This window comes from Tympanuchus pallidicinctus, unplaced genomic scaffold (assembly GCF_026119805.1).
Source record: "Tympanuchus pallidicinctus isolate F22 unplaced genomic scaffold, pur_lepc_1.0 scaffold14, whole genome shotgun sequence".
Taxonomy (NCBI): Eukaryota; Metazoa; Chordata; class Aves; order Galliformes; family Phasianidae; genus Tympanuchus; species Tympanuchus pallidicinctus.
The window spans coordinates 15,924,805-15,944,809 of record NW_026294659.1 but is presented as its reverse complement, the minus strand read 5'-3'; the positions used below and the strand labels follow the sequence as shown (position 1 = coordinate 15,944,809).

The 20,005-nt window shown below is 41.9% G+C and overlaps 1 protein-coding gene across 8 annotated transcripts in view; it reads left to right on the top strand.

The window, feature by feature from the left end:
* Nucleotides 1-20,005, top strand: part of KCNE2 (potassium voltage-gated channel subfamily E regulatory subunit 2) — a 121,932-nt gene that overhangs the window by 68,665 nt on the left and 33,262 nt on the right. For 5 of the 8 annotated variants that reach the window (XM_052673886.1, XM_052673884.1, XM_052673883.1 and 2 more), the window contains exons 1-4: nt 6,997-9,225; nt 14,459-14,570; nt 14,707-14,846; nt 19,798-19,978. The gene's annotated coding sequence lies outside the window, so the exon portion shown is untranslated. Of the gene's footprint in view, nt 1-6,993; nt 9,226-14,458; nt 14,571-14,706; nt 14,847-19,797; nt 19,979-20,005 lie in introns of those variants that run through there. The other 3 variants (XM_052673882.1, XM_052673879.1, XM_052673877.1) reach the window with 3 other exon arrangements.

The window sequence follows — 20,005 nt, the reverse complement described above, 5'->3', positions numbered from 1 at the left end:
GATAGTTTTGCAAGCTAAGGCAAAGAAAGCAACATCTGTGGCTATGTGTGCTGCTGACTTTTCAGCCATTTTTGCCAGTGATTGATCAACTGACTTCAGCTGTCTCTTCACAAAATTGGAAAGCCAAGGAAGAAAACATGAGGAGGTGTATATATATTCATTTAAAAATACAGTGGTGGCTCAGCACATCCATGTGCAGATGGGTTTGAGAGAAGAATGTAATGATTCAAAGGGCCAATTTTAACTTTGCTAAAAGCAGCTAAATGATGCCCCTGTCCTACATTAAACTATGCTGTGATCAAAGAGGGCAGATGCCAAGTACTTGTGGTTTTACAGTTTTCAAATAAATATTGCTCAACCTCATAAAAAAGAACTTGAGAACAGTGAGTGTATTTGTCCTATTTTTTTTTCCTGAGTATTTATTTCTTTATTTTCAGTATACTTTACAGGTATAAAGGATATTGCTGCTGTTCCTTCTCAGGATTTCTACACATAATTCAGCTGTGAATGCCACTTGACCACAAACCCAGTTAATTTATATTGGCTCGCTTGATCGCAGGATGTTTTATGGGCTGGCAGATAGAGAGCCCTGGCAGATGTGCTATGGAGCTGCAAAGTTCCGTACCCAACTGAAACTTTTAATTCAGCATTGTCATTTTTAAATAACAGTGCAACTGCAAAACAAATTGGCAGGTACTTATGAACTGAATACTGCCTGAAGCTCTGTCTTTTCATTTTGCTGACCAGTGTGTCTGGTCTCCAATTTAGAAAGCACCCAGTAGTTAAAAAGCACTAGTGAAACCTTGTAATGCAGAGTAACTGCATTGTTCACGAAGCAAGAGATGCCTTCTCTGACTTGTTGATTCTTGCAAATTTCTTAGTTTCAGGAAAACAGAGGGCAACTTTAAAAATAAAAGCACTCTGAAGTGTTTATCTATTGTAGTAACCAGTACAGAATGAATCTTCTTTGCAAAGTTTAAGATTTCTGCCCTACGCCCTATATGAAGCTTGAAGGAATTTTAGAGTATTAAACTAGAAGGGCTATGTTGGGTAACTTACTCCCAGTGCTATGCTATATTGGAAAACTACCTTGCATGATTTCTTTCCTGGACACTAAGCGGCATCAGATACACGTGGGCCATCTCCTATAACTCTGCATAATTCTGCTTAATCTGATCTGTGACACTCCAGATTTTGTCTTGTGGTTTTGTAAAATACCTTGCTTCTTACCTATGCTTTTGCATTGCTGCCTCACTAAGCAGTGTAACCAGAAGTTGAATAGGATTTTTAAAACAAGTAGAGGCATTCAAGTAATCTCACAAAATCCTGCATCACTATTGCATTAAGCCCACTAACTGTCAATCTGCTAGCCATCAATCTATGAACTAATCAGTTTTTACTCCCAGAAGGCATAGAAGTTGTATGTAATGACATGACCCAACAGCCAAAAATCATGCTCACGGTTGCTTCGCTGATGCTGTGATGACCTAATGGAGAATACAGATTTCATAGGTGGGTATCTTCAATTTTTGTTTTGTAGAAAAGACAGAACCCAGAAAGCACCAGTAATAGCATCTTCAAAGGCATTTCCATTGCCATAAATTAGGATGTGTCTGCTAGAAAAGAGAGGCAATCTCCAGACTTTAGCAACTTTCACACAACTTGTGACCATATGTCATACAATGTGGGCCTGAACCTTACACTGCTTAGTTCTCATTCTCCATTCACGGGATCTACCATGCAATGGGCCGCAGAACAGCGTGACTTACAGACTCTGTGAGTATCTCTAGTCACAGGACTGTGTGAGTTACTGACATTTTAAATGATAGATTACTGAAGGTCATCTGGAAACTTGATCCTGCCACCCTGCTGAACAGAGAGGAGAGCATAAGGATATTTTCCTGCGAAAATGTTTAAAATACAACATTGGCGACTCTAACCCAGGACAGCAGAGGCAAGGATAACACAGAGGGCTGTTTGTTAGCTAAGAAAAGACTAGAACATGTAGGAAACAACATGAGAGTCCTTTCTTCTCAATTCATAGCATGTCTACAAGCAATGGAGAATCCAATCAGATACAGTATTCTTAAGCATATTTGACATTCTCTAGTATTTGCTGCTGGTATCTATGTTTATTCCTAAAAAAATAATATAAGTTACCTATTCTATTCCAAAACATCCTTTTGTGAATCCATTTTGAGTGTATGTGTCTTCAGGACTACTGATTTCTCAGAATGGCTTTGCTTACTCTGGAAGTCAATTGCTATTAAAATATAAGTTGAGACAATCAGAATCATTACTTCTGCCTCCAGAAGAATGTTCTCCATAGTCACATGGAAAGGAACTGTATTTTAAAGGAGGCAGATACACGGTTTCCCAACATAAAAAATCCATGGGGATAGGACATACAACAGGCAAAAATATTCTAGTCATTATCTTTCAGGAGGACAGAAGAGTTTCTGAGAATATTTGCGCAAGAATTTTTTTGGCTATGTGTGTAGGATGTTGAGGTTTTGGTCACCTGGTGTGTACTTGTCATTTTGCCAGCACTGAAGGAAATACCCGCATACACATGGAAGAAGTTTCTTCATTAATACAGTTATGCTTGTCTCTGTAATCATAAAAGTTCATGCAGTATGTTATGACTCTAAGAAAAGTCAAGCAACCCATTGCTTTTTAAGGCAAAATCCTTTGTTTCATGGCTTTCTCAGAAATGTGAATCATCTAGCATTGGGTGAGTCTTTTTGGTCAGTTGTCTCTGCACATTGACCAGTTCAGTTGATTTATGGCCACATGAACTCTTTTTTAAATTTCTGGCTAAGTGCCATAGGAGTTCTAAAGCAATCTTAGAGGTTTTGAGTCCCTCTTCTTCTCCTCTAGGGAAGGGAAGCTTGGGTATATGTGGTTATTCTGGGAAAGTCTGTGGTTTTCTTTTCTCTCCCAAGGGGTCAGAGATGTCTTCCAAACCTAGTATTGAGAAAAAGGACCACAATTCTACCTCAGGAAAGAAGATGTAGCTTGGAGGCTGATCTGCATTTTCTCTCTCCAAAAATTTTTGAAGAAGATATGAAGGGTGAATATCTGGAATTCTGTCACCTGGACACTTTCTTTACTTCCCAGGAATCTTTCTTGCCAGTGAAATATTAGAAGCTAGCAAAGTCATTCCAATGACCCCATAATGAGTGGGTGGAGGAGGTATGTGAAAATTGAGTGTATTATTTGGAAGCTTCCCTGGATGCATCTTACTTTCCTGTGTGGAGGAAGGACCTGACATAGTCCTCTCCTATCTATTTTTTCCCCCTTAATTGGTTTCAAGAAGATTTATCAATCATTTCCGTCCAAGCAATGTGCTAACATATATAATACAACATGCATTCATTACGTACCCCAAAAAACATGGTGAAAATTTGAGCTTTGCAACTGTGGAGTTCTCTTGCTCTGTCTAATCATGCAGTGAAGAAATTGCTTCCCTGTGCTTTGAAAATAACTGTCAAAATATTGTTGGGACTGCTCAAATAATCAGTTCAAATTACCTCATACTTTAAATGATTACTTCTCCTGCTTTGTTGATGCTCTAAGTGTGACATCAAATGGCATTACAAAAAGGAGTGAGCATTTCTCAGAAGGTTAATCACTTTGCTGACTTGGGGCTTTAGAGATAATGAAAAGACAGTGCCTATCTTGCAAACACAGATCACTTTATTCCAATGTAATCTCTTCTATGAAGTGGAGAGCTTGGCCACAGATAAGGAAAGTGAGATACATAAGAAAGGCAATGTATACTCAGATCTTACCAAAATGCTGTTATAACTGAGGCTGATACACTTAACTGTACATTGGGTCAGTGGTTCCCTTCTGACCTGGTGTTGCAGAAGCTACTAAGGCAGTAGGTAGACAGAATTATTAGCCGTATGCTATCTTAATGCTGAAAAAAATTGTCTGGCCTGTGATCCCGATCTCTTCCATTCTTAAAATCCAAGGCACTGACCTTCTCAAATACATGACTCATCTGTTGCCAGGAAGGTGAAAGTCGAGCTATTAATGAGTTGCTTTATTGTATACAGTCTTGAAAGCCAGGGCTTTGCAATCAGTTCAGCTGAACGCTTTGGACCTCTTCCCATCACTTGATTCTAATCATGAGTCTGCACCTGGTCCAGCTTTCTATTTGGTACAATATGTTAAAAATTCATTGTTGCGCTTCTTCTTTTTTTTTTTTTTTTCCTTTTAATTGACTTTTTCTTCCCCTCCGAGTTAAATGAATGCTTTATAGGATGAAGACCAAACAATGTCAATGGAATGAATTGTGGAAGAGAGCCAGAGGCACCGCTCATATTTAGGAGAAAGTAGGAGTATCCAGCTGTATCCTGCTCACCCACTTTGATGTCTTTGGCTGAAAGAGTGACGCGTGATTCAGACCACCTACTCTTTGGGCCCTGGCTCCCTTGGTGGTCAAAAGAGAGAAGAAATCATGAACCTCACATAGAACACCTGTGCCATTCATCCTGCATCCTTCTTTGCCTACTGCACAGGGATCAGGTGTCTGGCAGCTCTGGACACTGTGTGGTTCCATGTGTTTGTCTCTTACTTGATCTTTAGCACTGTAATATGGGCCTGTGTCCAACTGAGGCACCAGGGAACGCAGTTTGAGTGCACCTTGTTGTAAGCACACTGTGTTTCTGTAAACATTTCTGAATAGGAATAGATTATGTATTTGCTTCATCTACAAGCATTAGGCAGCAGCAAGACATACTCCACTTGGCCTAGAAGGACTAGCTCTGGAGCTGGATATGTTTGAGGTAAATCCAGGCAGCACTTCAACTTTCTTAGATTATCCTAGGCTTTACGTGTTGGTTTGTCTTAAACTCGTTTTATTTTCTTTTTCAAATGAGAAAGCCATTAGGAGATATGAGGATTCTCAGAAAGCACAGCACTTTAGAGCTGATGGACACTTCACTCGTCAGACTTTGACTTCTGCCTTAGGCATCTCCATGTACTTGTGAGCAGAGTGAATGATGGAAGTTTTATGGATCCCTTACTACAAGAAAGACATTGAGGTCCTGGAACATGTCCAGAAAAGGGCAATAAATCTGTGATGGGTCTGGAGCACAGGTCTAGTGGGAAGTGGCTGAGGGAACTGGAATTATTCAGTCTGGAGAAGAGGAGGCTCAGGGGAGACCTCATCAATCTCTACAACCACCTGAAAGGAGGTCATGACAAGGCAATGGTCAGCCTCATCTCTCAGATATCAGTGATATGATGAGAGGTAATGTCCTCAAATTGTGCCAGGGGAGGTTCAAGTTGGATATTTGGAAACATTTCTCAGAAAGAGGGGTGAGGCAATGACACAGGCTGACCAGGGAGGTGGTAGAGTCACTGTGCCTGAGGGTGTTCAAGAAAAGGTAGTAGTATTTAGTAACATGGTCAGTGGGCAAGGTGAGGATGGGCTGACGGTTGGACTAGGTGATCTCAGAGGTCTTTTCCAAACCTTAATGATTCTATGGTTCTATTCTATGGTTCTATTTTAAGTTGCTATAACAACTACAGATGGCAAGAAAACCTACAGTCAAAGGCAGCTTATCTGCTAGGGCCTGTCCAGCTGCTGGTTATCATCCCTGTTGCATCTGGCTTTTCACAGTACATCTGTTTAGCATAAATAACCTTTTTTATTGGAGTCCTATGGTACATCCAAACAATGAACAGAAGAAAAAACAGAAACTCTAAATAAATTTTACAATGTCAGTAAGAGCATTCACATTAAGGGAAACTATTTTGATTGAATGCCAGTTCTTAATAAATTGCTATTATTCTGGTGTTTTTACAAAGACCACAAGGAAAAAAAAAAAGAAGAAAAAAACCCCACAGAAATTGTTGAAAAATGGAAACACTGAATGTCAATGCTCAATCACTCCTTTTAATTGTAATACTTCTAGGCTGTTCTTCTAGCAAATAAAGTGCCAATATTTTTTTTTTTCCTTTGGTGTCTATTTGAAAAGCCAGTGGCATAAAACAAGACCATGACTCACCTGGCTGAGCTCCCTTTTCTGAATTCTCCCTGGAAGGCTGTCTTTCAACCCATATTACCAGCCCATGGTCTGAGCAGGCTTTCTGGAACCTTGGGCTCTCCTGCATAGCACAGAAATGGCTGTAATGATTCAGAACCTGCAAGCTCAGCCTCCCAAACAGGTGAGCCCTTCTGCTGTTGCGCAGCTGATGTACCACACTAAGAGGCAGCAATATTTCTTAAAGACAGCAGGTTTTGCTAAGTATGTCCGTGGTTTTCAGTCACAATTATTGACTCTATTTTCTCAGTGTGATTTCTTAGTAATGGTTCCTTACTGCCCATTAGCCCCTGAGGAATCCTGTTAGTTTGTTTTTGTAGTGATCAGGTTATTTTATGTTTGCATCTTTCACAGCTCTTGTGAGTGTCACTTACTTAATTCTTGCCTGTGGATATTCTGGGAACCTGGTGGGTTTCCTTGAGATTTCCAAACCTGGAGGAGCCCTTTGCTGGTAAAAGCCATTGGCACCACAAGAGTAGGGTAAGCAGTGTGCGGCTGCAGAGCACAGATGCTTCACCTGGTGTTGGAAAATCAAGTGTTAGGCTGACTGTGACAGATGCTGGGTGAGGGTCATTTCGGAGCAGGCAGGAGCAGGGGAATACTGGAAATAATGCCAGAGGATCACAGAATCACAGTATTACAGAATTGTAGGGATTAGATGGGAATGGGACCTCTGGAGAACATCGAGTCCAACCCCCTGCTAAAGGAGGTTCCTTACAGCAGGTCACGTAGGAAAATGTCCAGGAGAGTCTTGAATATCTCCAGAGAAGGAAACTGCACAACCTCTCTGGGCAGCCTTTTCCAGCACTCCATCATCCTCAAAATAAAGACGTCTTCTTCATATTTGTATGGAATACAGATATCCAATATCTGTGTGAATATGATATCTGTGTCGGATATGACTCTCAAGTTGCAGTGGTGCCGTCAGTCATCCTTCAACAGTTTGCAAAGCTTGCAAACACATTAACTGCAACAAGTAGTTCTTCCTTGCTGGGGAGGATTTGCTGAGCAAAGTCTCTGTGCTTCTCTTTGGTGCATGGCAATGAGCTCTGGGGACATCAGGCATCTGCAGACCAGAGGAAGTTGGGCCTTGCTGCAGTGACACAGGCACTGGTATGCCAGGACACTTTGAGGGGGACCATGCTTTTGGAGCTATACCCAGAAAGTCTACAATCCTACAGAAGAGGCAGTTTTGCCAGTGGGGGATGCTGGCAGGAGAGAGGACTTAACCCCAAGAGCATTCAGGAGCTGGTGCTCCTGGCCATGGCTGGCTTTCCCTACCACAAGTTCACCCAACCAAGGGAGCGAGCCCTGAGCCCGAACCAACTCTTTTGCTTTTCAGTACACCCAGAAGTGCTTTTATAATGAGTTCAGGCCAGAGCCCAGTGAGCCAGAGGAAATTAGAAGCATTGTATGTGCTCACATGCTTGCTTCATGGGGCAATTTTAATGAGTAATTGATTGCTAATTATATGTGCTGCTTTGTGGTGAAACATCATGGTACTTTGATATGGACCAGGAACCGAAAGTTGCAGTTGCACTTATTTTTGAAAAACATTTGGCCTGCTGATCTGTATGGGGTATTTTGTGCCTGATTAATTTAATGTATTGTCTTGGGTGAGTGTTGATTTACTTGCTGAATTCAAGATCAATTTTAATGAAGCTCTTAGTGCGTGCTGCTTTGGGGACACAGGGTGCCATATTATTGGTTTGTTTAGATTGCTTACTGTTTTGTTAGATTTCAATAAGAAAATTTCTGGCACAGTTACAGCTTCCCACTTCCCTACAATTGAGCAGACAACAACAGAGCTTAAACAGACAACAAACTTTATTAAACTCACATGTACATACATAACAAGTACAAACTTTGGAGCAAGCAAGTCTGACCTATTTGCCAACAGCAACAAGCAATATATTCGTTTTTAACTCCCAAGCCAGGTGCAATCTGGGAAACAGCAACTGCAGCTAAAGAGTCAGACTGGAAATTAATTTGGAAAATAAAGTGCAGACCATGGAAGATATTAATACTTTCTCTGTTCTTCACCACTGCTGTGTTCCTCCACCCTTTCACTTAACGTGCATCTGAGGCAGGTCATAGAAGTCTTGGGAGAAGGATGGAGCAGGACTCAGAATAATGAGAAATGTCTTGTGGAGCTCTGTACAATGAGAGCATGGAGCTGGGATGCTGCTGGACTTCCAGTGTCCTTGGTGTGCAACTAGCCGGGCTCTTCAGTGTGCTGAGGCCTCCGTGAGCACTACAAATCCACTGTGGAAATGTTCAAACCCAGAAAGCTTGCAATGGCTTTGCAACCATGACTACCTGTATTGATACAGCAGAAACTCTGGCATTTGTTTTTATCTCTTCAGCAGGGTATGGCTGTGCCCCCTGGGTCCACTGCTGCATGTTTGGAAGAATATCCTGCTCAACAAAGCAGAAGTTAACTAGGACTTTGGAGTTGGTATTGGTTATGCTGGGAGCAGACCAAGGGGAATATTTGCTTTCCAATTGCAGAGGAAACTAAAAGCGGATCCAACTTGAAGGGAGTGTGGTGTGGGAAGACATGCGGAGACGTGGGAACAAGGAGACTCAGGAATGCTGTTAGAGAACTTTTCCACTCTTAAAATGCATGGCCATGGTTAGACTTGGTTAGCAGTGAGGCAAATCATGGCATTCCCAGGACTGGAAAGCACCTGTGAGCTGCACTCACCTTGGATAATGTCACTTGGCCCCTCCAGGCAAGACAAGTGGGTGGTGCTGGCAAGTACAGGAACAACGTTTTTTCTTATTCTTCAGGGAAGGCACATACTAACTTGTCATGCTGTCTTTAATTTGATCTTGGATGATACACAAGTCCAACAGTTTAATGTCCCGTGCAAAATAAATAAATAAAAAGCAATAATTATGTTATTTGAGAGGAAAAAGCCATTTGCTTGTTTGTGTTAGCAGAACATGAATTGGCACTTACAGGGTCCAAAGGACCACAGAATTTTCAACAGTACTGGCTCCCACAATGCTGATGGCTTTTTTTTTTTTTGCAGAGAGATTTAGTAGCAGGATGAGACAAAAGGGTGCACAGCAGGCCTGTAACATCCTTCTTCTCCTGAGTAGTCTCTGTCAAGGCAATGGGTAAACGCCTTCAGAAGAGGACCACAGTGAAGTTCTGGTGGTAGGTGAACAGCAGCACTTGCCAAGCAGGGCACCCTATTCAATCTGCTTTCAATGATTTAAAACTGAACTAGAAAATGTGAATCCAGGCAGAGACTTGGCATTTAAATTATCCACTTGAGATGACTGAGCTTTTTTTAAAGTTAAAAAAAAAAAATTAAAAAAATGATAATCCTGAGGGATGCAAAAAGAGTTAGGGCATAGAGATGACATGAAAAGAGTCCTTTCATATGCTGCTTGACATTTCAGTAATTCTTGAAGCAGCATTTTAAATTTCTTTTTAAATGTAGAGCTTTCTTAGCCAAGTTTGCAGCATGAGAAGGCTGGAACTTAATCTTTTCAATGTACTCTGACTTAGAGATAGCTCTTTTCTTGTATGTTCATGCTGCTACTAGTATACATATATCCTCACATGGCAAGAAGCCAGGAAATAATAGGGTTAGAAATGTCACAAATAATACTGAAACATTTGACTAAGTTATGAACTCACATGATCTTGAATGGAAAGGATATAAGAGGGCTGCTCCAAAAGTAATGCTTCCTATTTTATCTCATTGGCCCATCTGAGGCAGATGTTGGTGATATGGCAGTAGAGATTTAACCTTCCCACTCATATTCCATTACATTTTGTTGCCATGCAACAAACGGCAGCAGTAGGGCAATCTGACAAAATGACATCTGACATGGAAGTGCATATGAAGCAAAGGTATGTCACTGAATTCCTCCATGTGGAAAAAATGGCTCCCACTGACATTCACTGACACTTAATGAACACTGATGGAGATCAAACAGTAGATGTGAGCACAGTGAGGGATGAGTGGTGTGTTTCAGCAGTGGTGACAGTGATGTGAAAGACAAGCCGTTTTCCAGATGGCCATGTGCCTATCTGTATATGGCATGCAGGCTCTTGCTCATTGCTGGTGAAAATGCACAGCTAATGGTGGTGTCTGTTTTGTCAAATAGTGTTTTGTTTCTGAGAATTTGCTCTATTGAATAGTGTTATTGTATCTGCTTTAGTTTCCATGGGAATAAATAGTAGGCATTACTTCCAGAGTGACCTACATATATAGATAGAAAATTGGAGACTAATATACTTTGTATGTATTTATACTATAGGAAATATATGTAGCATATGTAAAATTAGAAGTGCTTTCACTAGCGTTTACAATAATAACTTCCTTCATGATTAGCAAGATTAGAAAGAAATTGGTGCAATTTTTCTTGTTAATCAGCATTGAAATAATAATTAATGTAATGAATATATATTAAAAACAGAAAGCTGGCTTAAGATGAACAGTGTTAACCTGGGCCTTAAGAGCTCAGTCTTCATTTCCCTTCACTGCTAGATTCTTCCTGTTTGACTGCTGATTGTGTCAATTCAGCGTCTGAGTATCTGACTGCTGGTAAAATTAGTGGCAGGTCATGCTTTTTGTGGGTGCTGCCAGGGAGTGCAGGAGTGAAGAACATTCAAGTGGTTACCCAGAATGGTGGGCTGAGATAGCTACAGAATATTTAGCCTAGAGAAGTTGATGTTTCTGCTCTTCAGACATCTAAATCATTTCCTTTGGCACTAGTGACAATAAAGTCACCTATCCACCACCATCTACATTGCACATGCACCACGGTGCTGCACCTCTCTCCTGTGCAGTGTCTCAAAGCAGCTATGCTCCTCAGCCAAAACCAAAGCTCCTCAATAGGAGTCACTGTTTCAGGACTCTAAAGGACTGCCATACATCTGTTATTTTTGTTATTATTTGTGGTTTGTTTTTCCATCTGGATATGCCTCTCTTCTTTTCCCATCTGGAAATGCTGACCTGGAAGGTTCTGAATTTTTCTGAGAGCTTCCAGCTGTCTTGACATCCAGAAGGTGCTACTTTATTTTGACAGTGTGATCATAGGATAGATCAGCACAAGAGCTCCTTGTGCTATTAGTCAAAATCACGGTTTGGTTTTGTTTTGTTTTTCCTTCTGCACTGAATCCGTGAAAGCTGTATAGTGTATCTCTATCACTTCAGGGTGAACTGGATGGATCTAATGCTTACATGCTGCACGTAAGTGCAAAGTTGAGCATGCCTTGCTGTCAAGAACTGAGTGGATGTTGAGGCACTTCTGTCTCACACTGATAGCTCTAATAATGGTCAGTGGCACTGGGTCTCTGTTCAATGCACAGGGCATAGAAAACATCTGGGATATGGGAACAGATGTCCTATTTGTGTTCTTCTTGAGCCCAGGCACACAGCTTTGTTCCTCTGAGACTCATTTAATTTGCTTTCAAGGCCACTTCTCAGAGCCATCTAATTGTCCCCAGGCTCTCTGTGAGGATCCTGTATGCCCAGGCACTGGGGTCTCAGCATGGGGGAGCCCACAAACTGTCAGGGCCTCTCAAGGCTAATGTGACCACAGGGAGCGGCAACATGCCAGGGTTCAGCCATATGAACAGTACGCGCATGCTGTGCCAAGTGTGCCTTGTGATCAAGTACGAAAAGGCCCCCATCCTTGGCTTTCTCCTTTTCTCCACAGTGGAGTGCCCTTTTGTCTTGGAGGCTGCAGCTACAAGTAGCCCACCCAAAGGTCCCACCAGTATGCTGGGTGGTCAGGGCCACTTACAAGAGTCATTGTCTGGTTCTGCTCACATGCTTTAAGCTCCAAGTCTATTCTTCTTCTCCTTATCTGATCAGAGTCCCCCCACTGGTGCAGTTTGTGCCACATATAAATTTAGAGAAAATAAACAATTTGCTTTGTTGAAAAGCAACCCATAATAGACTCATTGCCTCTTCCTCTTTCAATCTGCACTTGCTTATGTGCCTTCCTGGCCTCTCCATGCTTTCTGCTCCATCAGCATGATGTCCCCTCTACTCAGCTCTTGTGAGGCCCCTTCTGCAGTACTGCGTCCAGGCCTGGGGCCCCAGGACAGAAGGGCAAGGAGCTCTTAGAGCGGGTTCAGAGGAGGGCCACTAAGATGATCAGTGGGCTGGAGCACATCTCCAGTGAAGAAAGGTTGAGGGAACTGGGCTTGTTTAGCTTGGAGAAGACAAGGCTCCAGGGAGACCTCATTGTGGCTTTCCAATACTTGAAGGGAGCATATAAACAGGAGGGGGAACAGCTGTTCATGAGGGTGGATAGTGGTAGGATAAGGGGGAATGATTTTAAACTGAGACAGGGGAGGTTCAGGTTAGATATTATGAGCACAGTTTTCACACAGAGGGTGGTGAGGCACTGGAACAGGTTGCCCAAGGAGGCTGTGGATGCCCCATCCCTGGAGGCATTCAAGGCCAGGCTGGATGTGGCTCTGGGCAGCCTGGTCTGCTGGTTGGTGACCCTGCACACAGCAGGGAGTTGAAACTGGATGATCATTGTGGTCCTTTTCAACCCAGGCCATTCTGTGAATCTATGATATGATTCTATGAGCAAGCATCTTAATTTTTATCAGCATTTAAGACCCACTACTGATTCTCTCACCAACATCAAAGCACAGGGGGAGAGCAGAAGAATGTAATTCAGGGCTATGATGCAGCAGTGTGCTGGGAGGAGATGCTCAGATTGCTGTGGTGTGCCAGCAAGATGCTGGCAGCTGCACATCATCCACCAAAGCAAGTAGCCCTGCCAGCATTCAGCTATACTGCCAGTGCTGTAATATGAGGTTATTGTTGCAAGGGTTTATGGTAGCCATATGTCCCCAGATTCAGCTTCCTGGCAGACTCACCTTTCTGCTTTCACAGAAATACAGAATCACTAAGGCTGGAAAAGACCTCTAAGATCACCAAGTCCAGCCACCAGCCCATCCCCCTCCACGCCCACTGCCCACGTCCCTCAGTGCCACATCCACACGGCTCCTGAACACCTCCAGGGACGGTGACTGCACCACCTCCCTGGGCAGCCTGTGCCACTGACTCATGAAGGTGCTTGTTGGTGCTTTTTGGTGCTTTTTTACAAGATGTATGTTCCATTGTATGTGGCAAGCTGGATAGATGTGGCTTAGCTGTTCTTCTCTTGTTTGACCGACTTACATCCCAGTCATAGTTAACTAGGAAAACTCAGCTCATTTAGCTCCCATGGACATAACCTTTGAATGTTGTCTATGTGAGCTTGAAACATCAGTGAATTTTGTTTAATAGGAAAACAAGAGAAGTGATTGACTAAAGCACTTTTTATCCCCTGTTTTTATCCGTAAATGCACATACACCGGTGAGTGTGAGACTGGATTGGGATTGGCTCCTCTTTGTCTGTCCTCATCCACATCCCTGACAGCCCCTGACTCCTGCAGAAAGTCTCTTTGTTGGCATGCCAACCGTTGTTTCCCAGCACACTTCCCTTAGAAATCCCTGCTAAGTGCATATTGTTGTTGTCTCACAAAGAAGATATGAGTGTGGAAATGGGCAGTTATGTGGAAAGCATATGTGCACAGCAACTCATTAGCTAGGGCTTTTTTCAAAGAATTTTCAACTTTATCTTTGGTTGCTTCATCTAAAGGAAAGCTCAAAGCAGGCGCAGACCATGAGAAGAGTGTAAAAGGTGAGGAGACTTTGTGCTGCATTGAGGAATCCTCTGTGACTTGCTTGTTGTGTAAGCCCATCAGATGGAGAGGGGGAATAAACAAAAGAATTTTCTTCTCAGCATGTGCTGGGACCCAGCACTGCAAATAAATTCATTGTTAGTTGAAGTTGGTGTTTTGGTTTCTCCCTTCCTTTGTGAGATGCTGTAGAGGAAGCAGATTAAAGATTGCCAGCTTTCTGGCAAAATATACTGGTGGCATCGGAATGACTTCATTATAGTCTATAAATGAGCTAACAGACTAATAATGTGTTCAGGAAAAAATACACATTATGAACATGCACACAGGTGTAGACTTAACCCCTTGTTTGGCATCCTTTGCTTTGAATCCAGCTACTGCTGCTTAAGCCAGTATTCAGTGCTCTGCTAGCTGGCCAATAAAGGATTTAATTCAACAGCTGCGTGCCAACTAATTGCAGCTGTATTTTCTTTTGAGTTCATCTACAATGCAAAGAAGATGGTAACTATTTGTTTGTTTGCTTGTTTGCTTGCTTGGTTGTGGCTGGGAATGCTGCTGCTAGGTGGCAATGCCAGCACAGTGATGTAGAGGCTCTGAGAGGCCATACAACTCAAATCTTTTATTTAAAATGCCTTCAGAAGTGACTTATACCTCACACCTCAAGTGTTTATGTAATGCTTGAGGTTTTCTGGGTGTACTAACAATAACGATATTGTGTTTCCAGAATGAACCCGTGGAAACCCTGGATGCCCTGCATGTGCTCAACAAACCCAAAATTTTCAGAATGTGTAGGACTTTTACTGTGCATGAAGACCAACTATCAAGCACTTGTTCAGGTATCTGTGATATGGGTGAGAAAACAGAGCTGTACCTGTCAGGTCACTGTCCTGCATAAGGATAGATGGTAGCCAGGTACCTGTGTTGTATGGTAAAGTATACTCACATAGTGAGAATATTTGTGATGTCTGTCAGCTTTGCTACTCAGGTCTCACTGCATCTGCCAGAGGTCCAGAAACCCAAACAAACATAGGAAGTTCCTGAAAATGTCCTGAAATATCCTAAAAATAGGAAGAATTTCCAGACGGAAGAAGAGCAGAGGTTCAGGAAAACAAGTGAGCAAATCCATTTTTATTGTAAGCTATCTTTAATGTACAGACATTGCTATTCTGTGCCATGAATTTTTGAACTTACAAATCCTGCTTTCTAGTGGGATGTATCCAGAGACTGACTTTGGTATGTAGGAAGGTGCAATGTCTGATGGAAGCTCTTATCTCATTGCAATCATTTATATGGCCTTTCCTGTCTCATATGATGTTTAACAGAGGGCGTTCTCATACTGCAGCCCATGAATAGTGTGGACAAGGCAAAGACTCAAGGGTCTCAGTCTTCTGCTTGCCCTCTATTTTCATGAACTGTGTAGGAGTGTTGTGAGCTTGATCTGTGCTGCTTTACCATGCTCTCTGCTGTCCTTGCCAGAACTGGCGACTGTATGCAGATGTATTTGTAAGACAAGACATCCGGGATTGGTTTATAAACAGTATATAATGAGCACTTCTTCTGTAAAACAAGCTATTGTTTATGTAGGACTGCATCACCACTGCATCTTATTTTTAGGGTTTCTGTGAGAAGTGGGCAGTTGCCTTCAGCAAGCACATAAGAGACTGGCTTTTTGGTGAAAAATAGAAAACAGATAGAGAAGCTTTTTGATTGAGGGTGAGATAAAAGCCATGAGTGGCTATTATCCATATCTCCTATTCCTCTGAGTTTGCAATAAAGCAGTCTCAGGGGTGTTAAAAGCTGTTGAGCTAGCATGAACGATTCTTTAGATAGCATTCTCTTTAAGCCTTCACTCCTTTCAAGCTATTTTCTTTCTTTAAAACTGCTTTATAATGCATGTAGTTTAGGAGCTATTTGTAACAAACAGAGAACTGAGGCTGCATGCAGGTACCATTCTTGATTAAACAAAGTCACCTTAGAAGAACATATAGATTTTCTATGGAGGTGCAAGGGGATTCTTTAAAAGGAACTCTGTTTTAAAACAGATGATGTGCCTAAAAAGCAGAGAATCATTTTTTGCTGCCACTGAACACACTCAGGCCATTTTAGTCATATTCAGGTATCTGGCAATCTGAGGTCATGTGGAAAGCGATGACACGTATGCTTTAATCACTAAAATGGTTGGGAGCAAGCTTGAATATAAGTGGCCCATAGGCTGGACTGATTTTATGGGAGTAGCCCAAACTCATATCAGAAAGAAGCCTGGCTGCGAAGACTGAGTCCACAGCCATTGGTTGTTCAGTTGTTTTTCCTATTTGCTGCCAGGTCTTGAAAACGTTGGTGGTGAGATCTTGTTCTCAGTTCATGATTGCAACGTGGGTGCGATGCAGACTTGATGGCTCACATCTTCCTTTTCTTCTGATATTTTTCCCCGAACTGAAGAGGAAAAATATAGCACACAATGCATCAGCTTCGTGTTCCAATACTGTGAATGTTTCATGGAGACAAGCCAGCTTTGTTCCCAGTAGCATTCTTGAATAGGATTTGGATGGAGAGTGTTCCTATAGGAGCAACTAATATGTCACCTAGAAGAGCAGCTGGTTTGTATACAGTCTCAGCTACTGAGCAGTTTAATACCAGAAGTAAATAGCATGACACCCCTGAAGTGTCTTGCATTCATGCTAGGGTAAGGCATAGCAGCAGTTGACTTTGCATGGTTTTACCACCTTTCTGTTTGTCTACTCCAAAGGTAAAACCTGTCATCAGCATGGAGAACATATTCATCAGTGAACATTTATTGACAGGAAAACAATAGAAGGAACTGAACACTTTCCAAAAACAATAAATGGTCTATAAAGAAGGTATACTTGATGGCTAAAATTCCACTTGTTACTGTGCAACACCCCTTGTAAGGATACAACACCCAGCAGAAGTATGCAGGAGTTAGTGGGAACAAGATTGAGCATGTAGGAGAAAATACAATGATCTTGTAACAAGCTATAATGCAATCCTAACTCCTTTGATGGTGATGCATAAACTTCCACTAATTCTGAATAAGTTTGGTAGAGGCCTAGAACAAATACAAGATAAGCAGTACAGGGAATCCAGGTTCTAGTAATAAAAAATTATTTTCTTGGAACTGGCGTTCCTTTTGGGAAAGGCTTCTTATTGGTTTTGTGGTTTAACACGAATAGGCATTAGATGGAAATGATTTCATCCTTGTTGGACTACTGTAGAAATGAAAAACATTATTCATACAGATGAGGATAGTACAGATACTCAAACACAATTACACGCTTCTACTGAGATGAAAAAAACAGAAGTGACCTGAATTAATACTGTGAGTGTTAGGAGAGTATGAAGGAAAGCGAGAAAGCTGAAAGAAGACCTAGATGTACAAAAGGGGATATGCTTTATAGGGTACGGTTTAAGAAAGAAGTGAAGAACCCAGTGAAACCTAGCAGAGGACCGGGAAGATGGGTGGTGAGGGGAATTCTCAGAAAAGATTCAAAAGGGAAAGAGAAACTGTAACATTGTTTGGAGAATGTAGGACATCTGTGACAGTTCCCTGCTGATTATAAACTGGTAAAAATGGCAAGTCGCTGGCTGCTTTCTATTGATAATTTGATATTTAGAAGAGATTTTGTCTCTCTCTTTTTCTGCCTCCCTTGGACTGGCAGAACTCTGTAATGAAGTCACAGGATGTCCTTCTAAAGAAAACAAAGACTGAGGGCTTTTTGTTGGTTTTTCTGGGTTATTTATTTATTTAGTTAGTTAGTTTTCCAGAAAGAGCCTAGCGTTGACCTAAGGCTGTTCCCAGTGAAGTCAGTGGTGAAACTCCTACCGACATTTCATTAGAGAACACTTCTAGCATCATGGAGGCTTTTTGAAAACTCTGCTTGCAAGACAAACCAAAAGCAAACAGTACAAAATGGATCCTGCAGATGAACTAGTTTGTCACCTTTTCTGGAACAGTAGTGATAGGACACGTGTGCAACCAAAAGTTTCAGAGTCTTTCAAAGTTTTCTGATGTTTTCTGATCAATGGATCCTAACAATTTTTTTAATGTAGATAAAAAATAGCATAAATGTACTGTCAGCTGTGCTTCCCAGTCACTTTTCCCAAATCCCCTGTAAGCACTTCACACGTTGTTACTGGCCTTTAGACCAGAGAATGACCAGCACTAATAGAGAGACTCTCTTATATGGCTTTTGCCCTTAGGCGGTATAAAACCATAGTGAAAGTAAGTGATATCCACTGCCCCAGACAAGTGAGAAGTTAAACAGGCAAGACATAGGAAACAGGTGCAAAGAAGGAGGGCAATGTGAACTCCTTTACTTGAACTCCTTTACTTGGAAATATTTGAAGCAACACCACAACACTAAGTCATTAGTCAAGTGACTTGTACATTTTTTCACATCCAGAAACTGTCCACAGTCAAGAATGCAGTCTAACATGCCTGAATGCAACTAGGTCATTCTATAAATATATTGTTAATGGGATCATGATTTCCCTATTTGTGTAAATATGTACCTGTTTCATGTAAGTGTTGGAAATAAGTAATTAATCTATGCTGATAGAACACTCTGAAGGTCTGAAACATTGTACGCGGTTCATATTACTGTCATAACAGGTCAGGTCCTACAGATCTGGTACATTAGTTGGCTTTGAGCAGATGTGGAAATGCTGTATATACCATTGCTAAAGGTACTGCAGTCATTGTTTTCAGATACTTAGAGGATACATACGCTGGATCACTTTCCATTGTGTTTAGACCCAACCTTGACTTCAAGTGTTCAGATTGTCTGCTTGTGCAGCTCAAGAACGTGGAACTCAAGGTCCTAGATCCAGTTGAGTGTTTTACATTTTATTATACACAATAAATGTAATGATGGGTATGTGCATTTCAGGCTATTGGCAGGGCAAGATAATAGGGCACACTGCTGATTCACACTCAGTCAGAACCTCCACGTCCCTTTCTGTAAGGCTGTTCTCCAGCCTCTCATCCCTCAGTCTGTACAGATATCCAGAACTGAGCCATCCAAGGTACAGAATCTAGCATTTGCTCTTGTTAAACTTCATGCAGTTGATGAGTGCTCAAACCTCCTATTTGTCATGGTCTTTCTGCCAAACCTCTGCCCCTGGAGAGGGAGCCAGCAGCTCCTCTTCATTAATATCATCTGCAAACTTACTTAGTATACATTCAAGTCCTGCATTCAGGTCATTTATGAAGATACTGAAGATAAGTAGCCCTAAAGTGGAATCCTGCAGAGCCCCACCAGTGACTGTATGCCAGCCTGATGTAACACTATTTGCTACAACCCTTTGAGATTAACTTATCAGCCAACTCTTCACCCATCATATTACATACTTATCCAGCTGCATGCTGGATATTTTGTCCAAAAGAATCTTCACTTCTTTAAGATCTAATTCAAGAGCTTTATGTGGCAAAATGAAAAACATTTCTCTTAGAACAGTTGCAGTATGGACTTCAGATCAAATGGTAAGACATGCTGCTTTAATCCCTTATGCCTGCCTCCTTTAACCCCATGTATTTCTGACTTACTGTGAGGTTTTCTCATGGGTTGTTCCAGGAGTTTTCAAGACTGTTCACCTCCCAGATGACAAATTTTCTTATTCAAATACTTGGGACTGCAGTCACCATGATGCCAATGTCTTCTTTTTTTTACTTTGCGTGTTCTTACACTGTACTGTTTTCGTTTCCTGCTCTCTTCTGCGTTCAACTTATACCCCAAGGTGCTCTGCCAGGTAGTGCTGTTCTTTCCCAAATTACACTTTCATTAAGGCTGGCAGCTGCCTCCTCCTAGAGAGTCAAGATGCCACCTATTAACTGAGTGACAGTAACTTCTTCCCATGTGAGGTCAGAGGGTGTTGATTTGGCTAAGATCAGGTCTTACTGGGAAGCCAGGAGACTGAGCACTGCCTTATGACTAAGAACCAGTGACTTCCTATTTAGAGCATCCTGTGAATCTAGAATTTGCTCCCACACCAGCAATGATAACCACCCTGTGGGCTTCTCCCTAATGTTGCATACTCCTTTTTCAGGTATGAGGATCTCCAGTTGTTTTTCCAGGAGCCAACCACTTGAGATCACCCCAGAAACCGATACTTTAAAGACTCTCCAATGGGATTCCTCTGGATGAACGCCGGGGACTGTTTCTGGTAGCAGAGTGTCTGTTTTGGAGGGTGCGGTGCTTCTGGCTTCATTTCCCCTTGAAGGTTTCAGGTTAGTGCTTGCACACAGGGAGAAGAT